The following is a 17,738-nucleotide window of genomic DNA, read 5'->3' on the forward strand; positions in this document are numbered from 1 at the left end:
TCTTTACATGAACCAATTTATACAGTGAAGCGAAGGCAGTATAAACCTATGGTCCAAATTGATCCTTAAATGTGTGTGATCCTAAATGTGTATTCTTGAGAGTGCAGCATTCTTCAGCGTTTTATCCTCAGTGTAAGTCAGATGCCCTGAGCTGCTTGCTTAGCAGCGTGCAGGGTAATACATGTGGGGTCTCTTTTCTACACTGCACATTCAGGTAGGTATTACAAATTTGCCCCAAAGCAGATGGCATAGGCAGTTGCTAAAGCAGCACAGGTAGATGTTTGAGGGGGCAGGTAAAGAAGCTAATTTCTTTAGCCCAGGTCCGCCAAGTCAGCTCAATTGTTTTTTTTTTTCAATATACAAGCCTATTATAAAGGTTTCAACACTTGCCCCTGTGTCGTGGCAGACTTAGATGCCAAGCTTTGGGTCGAGCATCAATTTGTTTTTTTTTTCACTCAAACTTGAAATTTCTAAATCATTAAAATCTGCTATAATCACCCACTGTGAAAAACTTCGGTATGGCAAATCTCATTTTGAGTCTGCCATTGTACCCTTCTGGGGAGATCTGCTTGTTGCCACAGACAATAGTAGCCTATTGCTTCTGATGAATGTTTTTATACCATTAATTCAATGGGAGGCAAACATCTGATCTAGTGTTAATATCCTTAGGAACAGAGCATATGTATATGTAATAATATTTGTGTTTTGACCACTGACTCCACGTTGCACTTAGCCTAGCAGCACACCGTCACATTAGTGACCACCAACTTTATTTATATCGATTATGGGATCTGGTGATCTGATGCTGATAGGAGGGAGATGAAGCAGATGTGCCCTTGCCTCATGGTGATGCACATTTTTTAATTCATTATTTGCATTGTAATATAGATACATATATTTGCTGTGTATATTGCAGTGGAGAATCATTTGTACATGTTTTCATTTAATTGCTGTGACCATTTTTAAACGTGTGCTTTCAGCATGTTGATTTTCCTTTACGAACCGTGCAAAGTGAATTAATGTATTATTTAGACTAAGAAACACATTCCAGAGATTTTTGTCAGTGCATGAGTGTTCATTAGTGAAGCAAAACAGTAGACTAGACGAACAGGGTAATAGTATGACTTTCTACTCTTTTTACTTTAAAACTAGCTTGTCTGTTGCATTTATATAGTGGTTCACACCAGGGTACGGGACACCAAAGACCATGTTTATCGGGTATCACACTATACCATGGAGCAGTACATAGTTAGAAGAGTGTTGTCTTTGTGCGCCTTAGTGGAAAGCATCTTGATTTGCATGAGTGATCAGAGAGGTGCTCTTAACTTATCTTTAGATTCAGTGCTTAGCAGTGTGATGGAAGAAAAAGTGTGAGAAAAAGATGGCCAAATTATGATTATGGTTGTTTGGCTACTATAACTTAACTTAACTCTGCAGGTCTCTTATTATGTTTATGGTTTTCTTTATAATTTAATCCACTTCATATGCTAATTGATTCACAGAGGTAAAAACTATGGACCTTTTTCAGTTTGGATGAGAGTGGTCGGCTGAGATAAGTGAGCCGGAGATCTACCTCGCTGTCTGTGTTAGTTAATTGTTTTTAAAATTATGACTATGAGATACCTACTATTGAACAGGACAACTGATGTTTGGAACCATCAGCGATGAACTATGTTGACGACCTCGAAAGTGCCAGCAGTACATGATAGAAATCTTCAGATGTCAGCCTCCTGTCTCCTTAGGTATTGATTGCTTAAATAACGTGCATTGCTAAATGATTTTATTTGGCATTGTGTCCTATTATGGATTTGTTTGTTAAGGTGGCTGTTTCAGGAGTTTTTATGCGCCATCTGTTATGACCATTAATTGCTCAGCTCCTTAAGCATTGCAGTTAGTGTATAGCTGTTATGATGTCAGCACTGATTACAATGGGTTATGATGGTCTTTCAGTTGGGGTGAAGTTGAAGTAACTTTGGATGCCACTGATGCTTTGCCTGCACTGATCACAGATGGCCAAGAGAGAATCTTAATGTGGTCTTCATGTGGCTTACAGTCACTCTTGAGCACAGTGTATTGTGCTGATCCGGATTGATTCAGCTGTATTTGGCATTGTGTTCTGTGATCAAGCATGTGCCAGAATTGCCATCCTCAATGTTTGTCAGGCTTATGCCTCACATCCTCAGTAGTGTTGTGCATCCAACCACCTCAGGTAGTATTAAGTTGCTAGAGCCTCAGCTGGTGGAATGAGTGGAATGTTAAATGGTCTAATCAAGTACCACCTCCCTATCAACAATAAGTCAAAAGAACTTGTAGGCTCTGGCTGAATTGGAAACTCTTGTGTTTCAAGAGCCCTAGTATGCATGTGATATTTTTGTGAGTACTTAAAAAAAATAGTTGCAAACCCTCTCCCACTCTGCGCGGCATGCTTCATCATTGGGGTTGCTCCTTCGCCAGAAGTAACTTGGTGCTATTCAGGTACATCCAGAGCTTTTGGAGTCTTATTTGTATGTTTGTTAGGTGGAGACAAAAGAGGGTTTCTGTGTTAGCTAAATTTGAATTAAGATAGGTAGAATACTAATTCTACTTATAATTTTTGAAGCACATCCCATACAAGGTTAAAATACATGATGTGGGAGGAGTACTTATTATGACACCCTTTCTTGGTTCTGTCCAGGACTTCATGTTTCAGTTCTAGATTGGAGTTAAATGCATTAAGGGGTTTCTTCATCACCATGGGACACCTCCCATACCTATGGCTATCTTAGATACCCTTATTCTTGTGATAGTAAGGCAAAATCCCACCTGATTTGTAATTGAGCAGAGTCCTTAACCCCTTCGCTGCCAGGCCTTTTCCCCCTCAGGTGTCAAGCCTTTTTTTGGCTATTTGGGGCAGTTCGTGCTTATGCCTGCATAACCTTTTGTCCACATAAGCTACCCCACATTTGTGTCCCTTTTCTCCAACATCCTAGGGATTCTAGAGGTACCCAGACTGTGTGGGTTTCCCTGAAGGAGACCAAGAAATTAGCGAAAATACAGCGAAAATTTAGTTTTTTTGAGAAAAAAAATGGGGAAAGGGCTGCAGAAGAAGGCATGTGGTTTCTTTCCTGAAAATGGCATCAACAAAGGGTTTGCTGTGCTAAAATCACCATCTTCCCAGCTTTCAGGAACAGGCAGACTGGAATAAAAAAAAAACATTTTGCAACACAATTGTGGCATTTTACTGGGACATACCCCATTTTTACTATTTTGTGTGCTTTCAGCCTCCTTCCACTTAGTGACAGAAATGGGTGTGAAACCAGTGCTGGATCCCAGAAAGCTAAACATTTCTAAAAAGTAGACAAAATTTTGAATTCAGCAACGGGTCATTTGTGTAGATCCTACAAGGGTTTCCTACAGAAAATAATAGCTGAAATAAAAAAAATATTGAAATTGAGGTGAAAAAAACAACTCTTTTTCTCAATGTTTTACTCTGTAACTTTTTCCTGCGATGTCAGATTTTTTAAAGCAATATACTGTTACAACTGTTTTACTCTTCTGGTTGCGGGGATATATAGGGCTTGTAGGTTCATCAAGAACCCTAGCTACCTAGAGCCAATAAATGAGCTGCACCTTGCAATGGGTTTTCATTCTATACCGGGTATACAGCAATTCATTTGCTGAAATATAAAGAGTGAAAAATAGGTATTAAGAAAACCTTTGTATTTCCAAAATGGGCACAAGATAGGGTGTTGAGAAGCAGTGGTTATTTGCACATCTCTGAATTCCGGGGTGCCCATACTAGCATGTGAATTACATGGCATTTATCAAATAGATGTCTTTTTTTTACACACTGTCTTACATTTGGAAGGAAAAAATGAAGAGAAAGACAAGGGGTAATAACACTTGTTTTGCTATTCTGTATTCCCTCAGGTCTCCTGATAAAAATGGTACCTCACTTGCATGGGTAGGCCTGATGCTCGTAACAGGAAACATAACATGGACACATCACATTTTTACATTGAAATCTGATGTGTTTTTTGCAAAGTGCCCTAGCTGTAGATTTTGGCCTCTAGCTCAGCCGGCACCTAGGGAAACCTAGCAAATCTGTGCATGTTTGAAAACTAGACACCTAGGGGAATCCAAGATGGGGTGACTTGTGGGGCTGTCACCATGTTTTGTTAACCAGAATCCTTTGCAAACCTCAAAATTTGGCTAAAAAAACACTTTCTCCTCACATTTCGGTGACAGAAAGTTCTGGAATTTGAGAGGAGCCACAAGTTTCCTTCCACCCAGCGTTCCCCCAAGTCTCCCGATACAAATGGTACCTCACTTGTGTGGGTAGGCCTAGCGCCTGCGACAGGAAATGCCCCAAAACACAACATGGACACATCACATTTTCCCAAAGAAAACAGACCTATTTTTTGCCAATTGTCTAGCTGTGGATTTTGGCCTCTAGCTCAGCTGGCACCTAGGGAAATGTACCAAACCTGCACATTTTTGAAAACTAGACCCATACGGGAATCCAAGATGGGGTGACCTGTGGGGCTCTCACAAGGTTTTGTTACCCATAATCCTTTGCCAACCTCAAAATTTGGCTAAAAAAACACTTTCTCCTCACATTTCGTTGACAGAAAGTTCTGGAATTTGAGAGGAGCCACAAATTTCCTTCTACCCAGCGTTCCCCCAAGTCTCCCGATAAAAATGGTACCTCACATGTGTGAGTAGGGCTGGCGCCCGCGACAGGAAATACCCCAAAACACAACATGGACACATCACATTTTCCCAAAGAAAACACAGTTGTTTTTTGCAAAGTGCCTAGCTGTGGATTTTCGCCTCTACCTCAGCTGGCACCTAGGGAAACCTACCAAACCTGCGCATTTTTTAAAACTAGACACCTAGGGGAATACAAGATGGGGTGACTTATGGGGCTCTCACCAGGTTTTGTTACCCAGAATCCTTTGCAAACCTCAAAATTTGACTAAAAAAACACGTTTTCCTCACATTTCGGAGACAGAAAGTTCTGGAATCTGAGAGGAGCCACAAATTTCCTTCCACCCAGCATTTCGGCAAGTTTCCCGATAAAAATGATACCTCACTTGTGTGGGTACACCTAGCGCCTGCAACAGGAAATACGCCAAAACACAACGTGGACACATCACATTTTCCCAAAGAAAACAGAGGTGTTTTTTGCAAAGTGCCTACCTGTGGATTTTGGCCTCTAGCTCAGCTGGCACCTACGGAAACCTACCAAACCTGTGCATTTTTGAAAACTAGACACCTAGGGAAATCCAAGATTAGGTGACCTGGGCTCTCATCAGGTTTTGTTACCCAGAATCCTTTGCAAACCTCAAAATTTGGCTAACAAAACACATTTTCCTCACATTTCAGTGACAGTTCTGGAATTTGAGAGGAGCCACAAATGCCCTTCCACCCAGCGATCCCCCAAGTCTCCTGATAAAAATGATACCTCATTTGTGTGGGTAGGCATAGTGCCCGCGACAGGAAATGCCCCAAAACACAACGTGGACACATCACATTTTCCCAAAGAAAACAGAGGGTGTTTTTGTAAAGCGCCTACCTGTGGATTTTGGCCTCTAACTCAGACAGCACCTAGGGAAACCTACCAAATCTGCACATTTTTTAAAACTAGATGCCTAGGGGAATCCATGATGGGGTGACTTGTGGGACTCTGCCAGGTTCCGTTACCCAGAATCCTTTGCAAACCTCAAAATTTGGCCAAAAAACACTTTTTCCTCTCATTTTGGTGACAGAAAGTTCTGGAATGTGAGAGAAGCCCCAAATTTCCTTCCACCCAGCATTTCCGCAAGTCTCCCAATAAAAATGATACCTCACTTGTGTGGGTACGCCTAGTGCCCGCGACAGGAAATGCCCCAAAACACAACGTGGACACATCACATTTTCCCAAAGAAAACAGAGGTGTTTTTTGCAAAGTCCCTACTTGTGGATATTGGCCTCTAACTCAGCTGGCACCTAGGGAAACCTACCAAACCTGCGCATGTTTGAAAACTAGAGACCTAGGGAAATCCAAGATGAGGTGACTTTTGGGGCTCTCACCAGGTTGTTACCCAGAATCCTTTGCAAATCTCAAAATTTGGCTAAAAAACACTTTCTCCTCACATTTCGGTGGCAGAAAGTTCTGGAATCTGAGAGGAGCCTCAAATTTCCTTCCACCCAGCGTTCCCCCATATCCACCGATAAAAATTATACCTCACTTGTGTGGGTAGGCCTAGTGCCCGCGACAGAAAATGCTCCAAAACACAACATGTACACATCAAATTTTCCCAAAGAAAACGTGTTTTTTGCAAAGTGCCTGCCTGTGGCTTTTGGCCTCTAGCTTAGCCGGCACCTAGGGAAACCTAGCAAACCTGCACATTTTTGAAAACTAGACACCTAGGGGAATCCATGATAGGGTGACTTGTGGGGCTCTGACCAGGTTCCGTTACCCAGATTCCTTTGCAAACCTCAAAATTTGGCCAAAAAAACACTTTTTCCTCTCATTTTGGTGATAGAAAGTTCATGAATCTGAGAGAAGCCACAAATTACCTTCCACCTAGCATTTCCGCAAGTCTCCCAATAAAAATGAAACCTCACTTGTGTGGGTACGCCTAGCGCCAGCAACAGGAAATGCCCCAAAACACAACGTGGTCATATCACATTTTCCCAAAGAAAACAGAGGTGTTTTTTGCAAACTGCCTACCTGGGGAGTTTGCCCTCTAACCCAGCTGGCACCTAGGGAAACCTACCAAACCTGCGCATGTTTGAAAACTAGAGACCTAGGGAAATCCAAGATGGGGTGCCTTGTGGGGCTCTCACCAGGTTGTTACCCAGAATCCTTTGCAAACCTCAAAATTTGGCTAAAAACACTTTCTCCTCACATTTCGGTGGCAGAAAGTTCTGGAATCTGAGAGGAGCCACAAATTTCCTTCCACCGAGCGTTCTCCCAAGTCTCCAGATAAAAATGATACCTCACTTGTGTGGGTAGGCCCGCGACAGGAAATGCCCCAAAACACTATCTGGACACATTAAAATTTGAAAATACAAAACTAACTGTTTTTTAAGGGGGGCACCTGCGTTTTTGGTCCTGGGCTCAGCAGCCATCTAGGGAAACCTAACAAACCCAGACATTTCTGAAAACTAGACACCCGAGGGAGTCCAGGGAGGAGTGACTTGCGTGGATCCCCCAATGATTTCTTAACCAGAATCCTCAGCAAACCTCAAATATAGCTTAAAAATCACTTTTTCCCCACATTTCTGTGTAGGATCACCGGGACAAATTTCCTACCACCCAACGTTCCCCTCAGTCTCCCAGTAAAAATAATACCTCACTTGTGTAGGTGGGCCAAGTGCCTGTGACAAGGAAGAGCCAAAAACATGTCAGAATTGAGGGGGAACCAAAGCGGGTCCAAAAGGGCAGTTTGAAAAAATAAATTTTTTAGGCTGACAAGTGCAGCAGAATTTTATATATATATATATAGATGAGACAATGTTGGGTGGTGGGAATTTTGTGGATTCCTGCAGATTCCGGAAGGTTCCATCACAAAAATGTGGGAAAAATGTGTGATTTTCAGCAAAGTTGGAGGTTTGCAGGGCATTGCGGGTAAGAAAATGGTGCAGGATGCATGTGAAGCACACCACCCTGGAATCAACCCGATGTTTAGTTTTCAGATGTGTCTGGGTCTTGTGGATTTTTCTACAAGGCAGCGTCCCAAAGTCAAAAAAGTGCAGCCCTCACCATTCCAAGTGGGACGATTTTGAGGGTTACCAAACTCTCATGGCCCAAATGTAAACCAAAACCCAAAATAATCAAATGTGTTCTTGCTTGCTGTGGGATAAAATGTTTTAGTGTGCGGGGGTAGAGCTGAAAGACTGTTACCCCCTTCAGCTGGGGCGGGGCATAACCAGGCCCATACTGGTTGGTAGCCACCACACCACTATTTTTTTTTTTTTAATTCCATGCCATCTAGTAGACATTTTGCACCCCCAGGGTGTGGATCGGGGGTAATTGCTCCATCTGCCCATTGGTGGGCAGAACAACATTGGCCCCATTTATTTGGGGTGGGCCATACCCCACCCTCTTATTTTGAAAAAAAAAATCTTCTCTGGTGGGCTTTCTGCCCCCCTTGGGGGCAGATGGGCCTTCCAAAAATAGGCCGATCTGCCCCCAAGGGGGGCATATATGGCCAACAGTAATGTGCCCCCATGGGAAGTGACCCTTGCCCAAGGGGCAGCCCCCCAAACAAAACACACACATACACACACACCAATCCCTGGTGTCTAGTGATTTCTGCACCCCTTGGGGGCAGACTGGCCTAACAAAAATAGGCTGATCTGCCCCCAAGGGGGGCAGAAATGGCCTAAATACAATTTGCCCCCAGGGGAGCGACCCTTGCCTAGGGCTTCGCTCCCCATACATAAAAACATAAAGTAAATAAAAATATATATATATATCCCTGGTGTCTAGAGGTTTCTGTCTTCCCCAGAGGCAGATGCCGATCTGTCCTTGGAGGAGGAGGGGGGCAAAAATGGCTAAAAATCATTTACCCCCCTGGGGAGCGGCCCTTACCCAAGGGGCCGCTCCCCTTACACGTAAGTATAAGATTAAAAAAATCCCTGGTGTCTAGTGGTTTCTGCCCCCCCCCCAGGGTCAGATCAGCCTAACTATATTAGGCTGATCTGCCCGGGGGGGGCAGAAATGGCCTAGAAACAATTTGGCTCCCAAGGGGTTGCTCCCTAAACATAAAAGAAAAAAAATCCCTGGTGTCTAGGGGTTTTCTGCCCCCCAGAGGGCCGATCGGCCTAATTATATTAGACCAATCTGCCCCCAGGAGGGGCAGAAATGGCCTAAAAATGATTTCCCCCCCTGGGAGCAGCTCATACCCAAGGGGCCACACCCCTTATACGTAAGTATATGATAAAAAAAATTCCCTGGTGTCTAGTGGTTTGTGCCCCACCCCGTGGTCAGATCAGCCTAATTATATTAGGCCGATCTGCCCCCAGAGGGGGCAGAAATGGCCTAGAAACAATTTGGCCCCCCAGGGAGCAACCCTTGCTGAAGGGGTCGCTCCCTAAACATAAAAGAAAAAAAAAGAAAAATCCCTGGTGTCTAGCGGGCAGAAATGGCCTAAAAATTATTTGCCCCCCTGGAGAGCGGCCCTTGCCCAAGGGGCCGCTCCCCTTACGTTCATTTAAAAAATATATATATTCCCTGGTCTCTAGTGGGCATTTCTGCTGCCCGATCGCATTCTATGCTTGCAGCGACATGAAAAGAAAGGAAAGGCCTTTCCTTTCATGTCTCTGCTGGCCCCCTCCTCCCGAGCAGAAGAGAAATGCTGAGCATTTCTCTTCCGCAATCGCGCTGGAATAGGAGGTAACCTCTGATGAGATCAGCACGCTTTCGCATGCTGATCTCATCAGATGTCACTGGGGGGGCTAGGGGGATTGGGGGTGAAAGGGAAAGCGATTCCCCTTTCGGCCCCGGCCTTGGGGGGGGGGAGGGTGGCCCTCGGAGGGAGCGCTAGCGCTTCTCCCGAGGGCCGGTACACAGACGTAAATGGTTACGTCTGTAATGCCTGAGATGCGCAGCCACAGACGTAACCATTACATCTGTGGCGATTAAGGGGTTAATGTCCAAATTTGCTCACAGCAGTGAGTGGGGACTTAATGGGAAGGGATGGGTAGGCATGTCAACATTGAGCATAAAGTCCAAAACACCAACAACATATTGCACAAGGTTAGTGCTGGGTTCAATTTACAAGTCTCCTAAAAGGGCGAAGGATTGCAAAATTAGGACATTAAAGATTCCCTTTAATTGCAAATAAGGGGATATTAGAGTAAACCTCAAGCAGGCATAACCATGTGGCTCTTTCAGGCTTTAGCCTTGGAAGACCCACTGTATAGGAGAGTCATTGAAGATGATATACTGAATTGCTTTCCTGAAAATGCAAGATCAGTGTGCAATGTAATAGTGGCATGGGTAGCCATCATGGTGGTGGTTAGGGGTTGCTGTATCACTACAAAGTATGCAGCATGTCAAACTTGAAAATGAGATGAAAACTGTAAAAGGCAGAAATGTTCCATGATCTCACACACACACCACAAACACGTTTCTGTCAAACAAAGAAGAACTGTACAATATTGCTGGAAACACTGAGCCCTCTAGATTATAAGAATTACTTATCACCAGAGAATTTAGAAGGAAACAAGAAATGGGAACCCACTTGCATCGCTAGCCAAGTCTGACGCATGAGGGTCGCTGATTATGGTTATGGAAGGTGGTTTGTTCCCAAGATGAAATCGCCTGCTATTATGCTATAAACATATTAAACTACATGGGGGGAAATAATATCAATGATTAGTCAATTTACCAATGCTTTCCCATGCCCAAAACAGGGTCTTGAAGCAGTGATATCAATCCTGAAATCAAATCAGGCAAATTAGGCAAAGAGAAGACACCGGGGAATAACAGCCAACCATTTGAATTGTGTTAGGCATATACTGATATATTAGTGCCTTGGTTGGCTGAACTGTATGCTGCAACCAAGTTGGGTAGTTTGTTACAGTGCTCGACAAGAGGTTCTAAGCTTGACATCTCTTTTGTTCACTGCCGGAGCAAGTCTGTAATGACCAGTTTGGTGTTATTCCAGGTCACAACACATCACCCAATATGTGCTGATTATTCTACGTGTTAAGGGCTACACCCCTCAGCAGTTTCCTACAGGCCATGATATTGAGAACATTTTTGACACAGGTGGCAATATTTATTTGCGATATTGAATAAAGTTGGTGTTAGACCTGGCATCCTTAGGGTGGTCTTACCCCAGACTTTTTGCCTTTCACCTCCTGTTTTTAGCTGCATCTTTTTGTTGGCCATAGGACTCTGAGCACCTTACCACTGTTAACCAATGCTAAAGCATTTAAAACCTCTTGCCAAACCTTAAACTCCCCTTTTCTTACACATAAGCCACCCTAAGGTAAGCCCTAGGTAGCCCATCGGACAGAATGCCATGTAATTAAAAGGCAGGAAATGTACCTTTAAGTTTTCCATGCCCTACTAATGAAAAACTCCCAACGTCGTTTTTCATTACTGAGGCCTGTTCCTTTCATAGGCCAGCATTGGGAATTCCTTAATATACTTTTGAGTAGCAATTCCTGATTAGAAGGGAGTAGTTTCATCATGTTTCACATAATTTGAATGGTAATAATAGATTCTCTTTACTGGTAAGGTCAGATTTATCAAAACTATTTTAGAAATGTCACTTTTAGAAAGTGGCATTTCTCTGCTCTCACTATTCTGTATGTCTGACAGCCTGTCTCTAATACAGTCTAGTCTGGGCGTCAGCTACATTTGTGCGTTCCCTCCAGACACCCACAACACAGGACGCTCAGCTGCATCTGCATTCATCTGCATACTGATAGTTTTTCCTGGGCTGGAAGGGTGGAGGGGAGTTCATACCTACACTTCAAGAGGGACGTGCCTGTCCCCACACAAGGGGATGATACCACCTACTGATAGTCAGGAGCCAGGGCTGGGTTGAACAGTGGACTTGCACACTTCAGAAAGATCCTTTGAAGTCACCCCCTACATCAAAGGCACTTTTTAGTATAAGTACTTGGGCTCTGGCCCCCTGAAATCAGTGCACTTCTGGACCTGAAGAAAACTCTGCCAGAGTAATGGCTGCTGTGCTGAAAGGATTGCCATCTAGCTGTGCCTTAAGGGTTCCCAGGAACTGCTGCCCTGCTTTGCTGGCTGCCCTGAGGCTTGCTGACCTCTACCCTGCCAAAAGGAACCAAGGATTACACCAGAGTGACTCGAAGGGCTGGCTGGCTGGCTTGTCTCTGTTCTTCCCTAAGTTCTCAGGGACATCAGAGCCCTTGTGAGTGGCTTAAAACAAACTTGCTGCATTGTTCATCAAGTACCACTCTCTGCTTCAGGATAGCATTCCTGACTGATTAACCAGAGCCAGAATGCAGCGCATAACTGCCCTTCCCACCCCTTCAGAAGAAGCAGAGCACTCCCTCTTTTGAGATTCTCCTGGTGAGTGCAGTGCTTCACTACAACTTGCACCCAAACAAGACCTTCCAGTCTGTGCAAACCATTTCGGGCATGCTAGGCACATCTTTACTGATCTCCACAGCTGCTGCTGCTAGAAGTGCCCTGCCCGGTTGCCCAGGCAACTGCAACATACTGTAGGAACCTGCTCCTCGTCTGCCGTGCCTCAGCCTCACTCTGCTCTCAGCAGTAACACCAATCTAACCAGGTACTTTATTTGGCCCAGCCTGCAGTAGTGCAATTCCTTGTTTCAACTTGAACCCAAGTGGTCCCGACGTTTTGATGCAGCACTTCTTGCCACAGAGGATACCTACACATATCTGCGATACCACCCGGGTGAGGCTGTAATTGACTTCCGTGCTTCGATCTCCAAAACAGCAATACTTAACGTTTTATCCAAATTACCGTAAAGACTAAGATGAGTCCCAGTAAAAGCACTGCATTTGAAATATTGAAAGTTAATAGCTCTTATTTTACTGGTTTGATATTCATTGTTTTGGTCTTATTCAACTCAGATAAATATTGTAGGAGGCTGGCCTGGTGTGTGAGGGGTACCTATGGTACTTACACCTTAAACAATGTCCAGTTATCCCTTATTAGTGTAGTGTAGTCAGTGTCTAGAAGCCAGGCTGTCTAGAGGTAGCTGTGAATGAGCAGCCTAGGAGACATGCAAAACTCATGCAATACCACTATAGTCACACAGTACTCACACACATGAAATAAATCACTCAGTGTTACAAAAATAAAGGTACTTTACTTTGGTGACACAAATACCAAAAATACCATAGAGGCTATACTCCCTTAGGAGGTAAGTAATACACAAATAAAAAACACTAGTATGCAGAACTAGGCATAAAAACAGTTAGAAAACAGTGCAATTAATGAAAATCACAGTAGTTAGAAATGGGCCTATGGGAGCACAAACCATATACTAAGAAAGTGGAATGTGAAAGTCGGTCCCCCACCTAGGCAAATGTAGTGTGTAGAGGGAAGTTGGGAGTATTAGGAAAGCCCAAAGGTAAGTACCACCACCCACCCCAGCGACCAGGAAAACAGGAGTAAATCACAATAAGTTTCCCTAATCACACACACAAACGATAAGAAGAATTATGCAAAACCCAGAAGAGACTGCACAGCACCAACAGTGAATTCCTGGGCAAGAAGACCTGTGGAAGAAAGGGGCCAAGTCCAAGAAGCACAGAAGAGTCCAGGAGGAGCAGGAGCCCCTGCTAACCCTGATGGAAGGTGCAAAAGGAGAACCACAGGTGGAGAAGAAATGTCAGTACTACACCCAGGATGACAAAGTCAGGTTCTGGATGGTACAAGTGATGTCCCACACCGGATGGAGGATTGCAGCCGGGTTTGCGTGGTCGGAGTCCGCCAACAAGCTTTGGTACACACAAAACTTGCAGTTAGCGGAAAAGTACGCTGCCTGGGACCAGGTGGACTCTACCAAGTTGGGGGAACCAGAGGGGACCCTCAGCGATACAGAGAGCCCACAGGACACCAGGCAGCGCACACAGGAGTCCCACAGGACTGGGACAAGAAAGTTGCAGAAGAGGACCACGCAGCACTACGACAAAGGCTCCATGCCACTGGAGAACCACTCAGGAAGCTGTGCGACGCTGGGGACCGGAGCTTCAAGATGCACGAAGATCTTGGAGGAGGGATGCGACAAGCCTTCAGGACCACTTCAGTCCACCACCTGTGATGCAGGATCCAGACAGCTCAGCAGGAGAGGGAGCCACGCGGCCGGTCTTCATTGCAGTTGGTGCCTGCAGAAGCAGGGGAGTGACTCCTTCACCCCATGGGAGATTCTTTCTTCTGATGCAGGCTGAAGACGGGCTGTCCTTAGAGGATGCACAACCAGGGAAATGTTGCATTTGCTGGAAGGAGCCAGAGATACAATGTTGTAGGAGGCGTCTTGCTTCTTTGTTGCAGCTTGTAGGGTCCTGAAGAGACCAGATACTGTTTCTTCAGTCAGAAGTCAAAGTGGAGGATGCAGAGGATTTCTGCTGGAGTCTTGCAATCCGAATCTGAGGAACCACCCAAAGGAGAGACCTTAAATAGCCCTGAAAGGGGGATTGGTCACCTAACCAGGTAAGCACCTATCAAGGGGATGGCCCTGACGTCACCTGCTGGCACTGGCCACTCAGATGCTCCCAAAGTTCCCTGCCAACCTTAAATCCAAGATGGCAAAACCCAGGGACCCTCTGTAAGAGCTCTGAGCACCACCCCTTGGGTGGTGATGGGCTGGAGAGTGGTCACTCCCCTTTTCTTTGTCCAGTTTTATGCCAGAGCAGGGACTGGGGGTCCCTGAACCGTTGTAGACTGGTTTATGCAAGGAGGGCACCAAACGTGCCCTTCAAAGCATTTCCAGTGGCTTGGGAAGGCTACTCCTCCCTAGCCTGTAACACCTATTTCCAAAGAGAGAGGGTGTAACACCCCTCTCCCTAAGGAACTCCTTTGTTCTGCCATCCTAAGCTTGAGTTTTTCAAGCAACAGGAGGGCAGAAACCTGTCTGAGAGGTGGCAGCAGTTTGGGCTGCCTGGAAACCCTACAAAGGCTGAAATGGCAATACTGGGGGTCCTCTAAGGAGCCCCCAGAGTGCATGAAATCATACAACCAATCCTTGCAAAAGCCTTGGGGTATGATTCCAACATGTTTGATACCAAACATGCCTATGTTCGGAGTTACCATTATGTAGCTGGACATAGGTAGTGACCTATGTCCAGTACACCCGTAAAATGATGTCCCTGCACCAATGAAGTCCAGGAAAATGGGCCTGGAGTTCGTGGGAGCACCTCTGCTACTGCATGGGGTGCCCACACACACAGGTACTTTGCACCCTGCCCTCTGGCTGGAAGGTCTGCCATAGGGATGACTTATAAGTGACCTAGTGCAGTGAAAAGTGGCAGTGAAAGGGTGCTCGCCGGAGCCTTTGCCTGTGCTCACTATGGGTGACAAAATGTATGCTGCAGCCCATAGGGATCCCCTCGAACCCCAATGCCCTGGGTACCATATACTAGGGACTTATAATGGGGCACCAGTGTGCCAATTGTGGATAAAATACAGAGTTTTGGGAGAGAGAGCATAATCACAGGGGTCCCGGTTACCATAATACCAGTGAACACTGTCAAACACACTGACATCAGGCAGAAAAAGGGGGTAAACTATGCCAAGAAGGGGGAGGCACATTTCTCATTTGTGTTTGTGTGTGTTGCACAAATACTTTACACATTGCCCCCTTAAGTTAAGCCTGCCTGCTGTTCACCAAGCTACCAGAGGATGAGCACAAGTTAATTTAAAGTGTGCATCTGACTTACCCTGACTATGATTGTGGTTCCTACTTGGACTGGGTGCATACCTCTGCCAACTAGAGACCCAGTTTCTAACAATTGGGATCAGGAACAAGCGGTTGACCTGGATATACCTTCTATAGAGCAAACCAGCAGCCAGGAATTGCTGCAGTCACCTGGAGTCGCCATCATTCAGTCTGGAGAGGGGAATGTGAAACAGGTATCCACACTCCTGACTATGTTTTGCTCTGGCAAAGGAACCGTTACCTGCTTTTGCAAGGATAGATTGCTGCGACAAGAGCATGTTTATAGCAGGGGCAATGCATATGATATCATTGTATGCAGATGATTTTCTGTTATAGTGAAAGATATTCAAGCAGGTATATAACAAGACTTCTGAAGGGTCTGGATATGAATTAGATGCAGTAAATGTATTTGTCCTAGCAGAAGGGAAACAGATGTTATGCCAGAACATTTTCACCTTCAGATCATATCTTGGAATGTGTTACATTTAGGTATTTAGGTGTTCAAGTGTTTCATTCAGATGCTCGTGGTATTGATGGTGGTATCTGGGTAACAATTACATCTTGGAGATGTAATACCTCACTTTGAAGAAAGGGCTCCTGATCAGTTGCGAGTAAGATTGCACTGCCAAAATAAAGTGACATTGCCTAGAATGTTGTGTAATTATTGTTAAAGTAGTGGTAAGCCTTCTGTTAGAAGTCAAGCAGTAGTTCTGCCTGTTTTCTCCTCACCTTCTAAGGCCTTAAACTCTGGAGCTCCACTTGGGTTTGGCCTTGAGCCCAACCCTTTTTAACCGTAGGTAACTCTTTTGGCTTAGGTTATCAAGAACCATCAGTTGTCAAATATGTGTTATGCAGTTTACACTCAGATTATACTGAGAATTGATGGGACTAGATTCTGCACAGTGGCAGTCTGGATGTCTACTAACTGTTTGTAACTGAACTCGGATAAAAACGATGCGATGCGAACGGGCAGCAGGAATGCCCACTAGGCCCCAGGGAATTTGTTTACTGTGCATGTGTGAGTGTTTTATGTGGGGGCGGCCCCTTGGGCAAGGGCCACTCCCCCAAGAGGGGATAATCTTATACGCTGTTTCGGCTAATTATTTTTCACCTTTTCTGCCCCCAGGTGCGTAAAAGCCACGATGGCACCACAGATGTGGGTTTTTTTTTGTACGCGGGGGGCGGCCCCTTGGGTAAGGGTTACCACCCAATGAGAGCATAATCTTCTACGCCGTTTCTGCCCACCCTTGGGGCAGACCGGCTGATTATCTTTCAGCTGATATGCCCCCAGGGCGGGTAGAAGTCACAATGGTACCAGGGATGTGTTTTGTTTTTGTTTATTTTGTGTGGGGGTGGCCCCTTGGGCAAGGGTCACCCCCCAAAGGGGATAAACACTTTTAGGTAGTTCTGCCCCCCTTGGGGGCAGATCGGCCTTGTTTTTTTGGCCCATCTGCCCCCAAGGGTGGCAAAATCCACTAGGCACCAGGGATTATGTTTGTGTGTGAGACTTTTTTGTGCGGGTGCTGCCCCATGGGCAAGAGCCGCTCCCCCAAGGGGGCATAATCTTCTACGCTGTTCCTGCCCCCGGGGGCAGATCGGCTAATTATTTTTCAGCTGATCTGCCCCCAGGGGGTCTAGAAGCCACGATGGTACCAGGGATATGTTTTGTTTTTTCTGTGTGGGGGGGGCAGCCCCTCAGCCTTGTTTTTTTGGCCCATCTGCCCCCAGGGGGGCAGAATCCACTAGGCACCCTCGATTCTGTGTGTGTTTGTGTGAGTTTTTTGTGCAGCGGGCGGTCTCGTGGGCAAGGGCCGCTTCCCCTAGGGGGCATAATCTTCTACCCCATTTCTGCCCCTCCGAGAGGGCATATCGACTAATTATATTTCAGCCGATCTGCCCCGGGTAGAAGCCACGATGGCACCAGGGATGTGTTTTATTTGTTTTTCTGTGCAGGGGGCGGGCTCTTGGGCAAGGGTCACCCCCCAAAGGGGGAGAAACACTTTTAGGCAGTTCAGCCCCCTTTGGGGGCAGATCGCCCTTGTTTTTTTGGCCCATCTGCCCCCAAGGGGGACAGAATCCACTAGGCACCGGGGATTATGTGTGTGTGTGTGAGTTTTTTGTGTAGGGGGTGGCCCCTTGGGGGCATAATCTTCTTATGCCGTTTCTGCCCCCCCGGGGGCAGAAACGGCTCATAATTTTTCAGCCAATCTGCCCCCATGGGGGCAAGGGTCACCCCCCCAAAGGGGGGGAAACACTTTTAGGCATTCGTGCCCCCTTTGGGGGCAGATCGGCCATCTTTTTTTGCACTAGGCACCAGGGATTTTCGTTTCGTTTGTGTGTTTTTTGTGCAGGGGGCAGCCCTTG

This window comes from Pleurodeles waltl, chromosome 1_2 (assembly GCF_031143425.1).
Source record: "Pleurodeles waltl isolate 20211129_DDA chromosome 1_2, aPleWal1.hap1.20221129, whole genome shotgun sequence".
Lineage (NCBI taxonomy): Eukaryota > Metazoa > Chordata > Amphibia > Caudata > Salamandridae > Pleurodeles > Pleurodeles waltl.